The following is a 2,504-nucleotide window of genomic DNA, read 5'->3' as shown; positions in this document are numbered from 1 at the left end:
ACTAACCGGGCATAATTCATTTAATCATTTGGCCCTTACAATAGATCCTAGTGCAGAAATTTTAAAAAATACAAAATTTTTGGCCTCGTTGAGCTATCTCGAATCTCTCAAGGGTATGATCGTCTTCCTGGTGTTTGTGTTCGAAGTATGAGGAGAGAAACACTATTCGTTGATGTTGGCCAGTCCCCAGTCCCAGCACTTAGCTAGACTTCGATACGAAAGCAACACGTTGTACATTGTTCCCTCATTAAAAACCTTGCTAGAAAACCCACTTCGGGACAAAACCGAGCTAAGGGAAAAAGAGTGCAACACACATTTTCAGACCTAACTCTAGCCTCTTTAACTTTGCTCATATTCGTTCATACCTTAACAATAATATATTTTCAAGTGTGCCACGTTTCAATTATTTGTAGTTGCTGGCCATCTTCTGATTCAAGTTGGTACGAGCCTTTACCAGTTATTCCAGTTACTTTGTACGGTCCTTCCCGATTTAGACCCAACTTCCCCTCGTAGGGGTTTTTGGTGTGCAGAGTAACCTTATGAAGGACCAAGTCCCCGACTTGGAAGTGTCGAAGATTCTCTCTTTGATTGTAGTATCTTCTCATCCGTTGCTTCTGTGCTGCTAAACGAACCAACACCATTTCACGAAGTTCATCTGTTAAGTCGAGTTTCACAGCCATAGCCTCGTCATTCGATTCTTCCATTGCATACTGGAATCTCAAACATGGCTCCCCAACTTCGACAGGAATCAAAGCCTCTGCACCATATACCAATGAAAATGGTGTTTCACCGACGCTCAACCTCGAGGTCGTTCAGTAAGCCTAAAGTACTTCTGGCAAAAAAAATTTCCACCTGCCCTTGGACTCATCCAACTATTTCCATAAGTTCTGAATGATTGTTCTGTTTGTTGACTCCGCTTACCCGTTCACACTTGGATGATACGGAGTTAACATTATCTTTTTTATTTTCAAACCTTCAAGGAAATCATTGACTTTATTGCCTATGAACTGCTGGCCATTGTAGCATATGATTTCGGTTGGAATACCGAATCGATAGATGATATGGTCCCACATAAAGTTAATGACCTTCTTTTCTCTAACAGCATGAAACGAGCCTTGCCTGATGCCCAAGGTAAAGGGCCAACACTATTCATCCCCCACTTCATGAACGGCCAAAGAGATAATATCGGATGTAACAATTCCCTCGATTGATTGATCATCGGAGCGTGCCTTTGGCATTCATCGCATTTTCGAACGAAGTTGTTTGCATCCTCTTCCATATGATCCCAATAATAAATGGCCCAAATCAACTTTCAAACCAACTGTTCTGCTCTGGAGTGGTTTCCACAAGTCCCTTCATGGACTTCGCGCATGACGTAATTGGTTTCTGCGGGCCCCAAACATCGAGCCAAAGGGCCGTAAAATGATCTTCGATACAATTTGCCTTTGATCAGGCACTACCCTACCGCTTTGGTCCGAAGAGCCCTAGATTCCTTAAAATCCGTGGACAGTTTCCCATCTTCGAGATAATCAATGTACTTGTTACGCTAGTTCCAAGTCAAGCTAGTTGTGTTTACCTCAGCATGGCTGTTTTCTACTGCAAAGTTCATCAGTTGAACAAACATTCCTGAATTAAATTCCTCCGCTCCTACCGATGAACCTAAGTTAGCCAATGCATTGACTTCGGTGTTCTGCTCCCTAGGAACATGCTGCATGGTCCATTCTTTGAATCGATGTAAACCCACTTGGATTTTCTCTAAGTATTTCTGCATTCTTTCGTCTTCACTTCGAAGATCCCGTTTACTTGATTGACAAACAAAAGTGAGTCACATTTTTCTTAGATGATTTTGGCTCCCAAGCTTCTAGCCAACTCTAAACTTGCAATCATAGCCTCATACTCGGCTTCATTGTTAGTCAATTTTAGAGTTCTTATGGACTCCGAATAATATTGCCTGCAGGGGCTTTAAGTAATATTCCAAGTCCGTACCCTTTCACGTTCGATGCTCCGTCCGTGTGTAGGGTCCAGATCCCCGAGGTTTTTCCCGAGGTTAACAAAAGTTCTTTTTCTACCTCGGGAACCATTGTGGGTGTAAAATTTTCTACGAAGTCTGCTAAGATTTGAGACTTTATAGCCGTTCTAGGTTTATAATCGATAACCACTGATCTCAACGACCCATTTTGCTAACCTACTGGACAGCTCCGATTTATGCATGACATTTTTTAATGGATATATGGTCACTATTCATGTAGGGTGGCATTGAAAATAAGGCTTTAGTTTCCTAGATGTGCTTAACAAAGCTAAAGCCAATTTTTCTAAGTGAGGATAACGTTTCTTCGCATCCCCCAAAGTTCTACTCACATAATAAATTGAAAATTGCGTACCTTCCTCTTCTCGAACCAAAATGCCACTTACCGCGACCTTGGACATTGTCAGGTACAAATACAGTTGTTTATCTGCCTTCAGATTGTGTAGCAAGGATGGGCTTGAAAAGTATTGCTTCAACT

The sequence above is a fragment of the Lycium barbarum genome, chromosome 12, assembly GCF_019175385.1.
Source record: "Lycium barbarum isolate Lr01 chromosome 12, ASM1917538v2, whole genome shotgun sequence".
Taxonomy (NCBI): Eukaryota; Viridiplantae; Streptophyta; class Magnoliopsida; order Solanales; family Solanaceae; genus Lycium; species Lycium barbarum.
Note: the sequence above shows the minus strand (reverse complement) of the source record.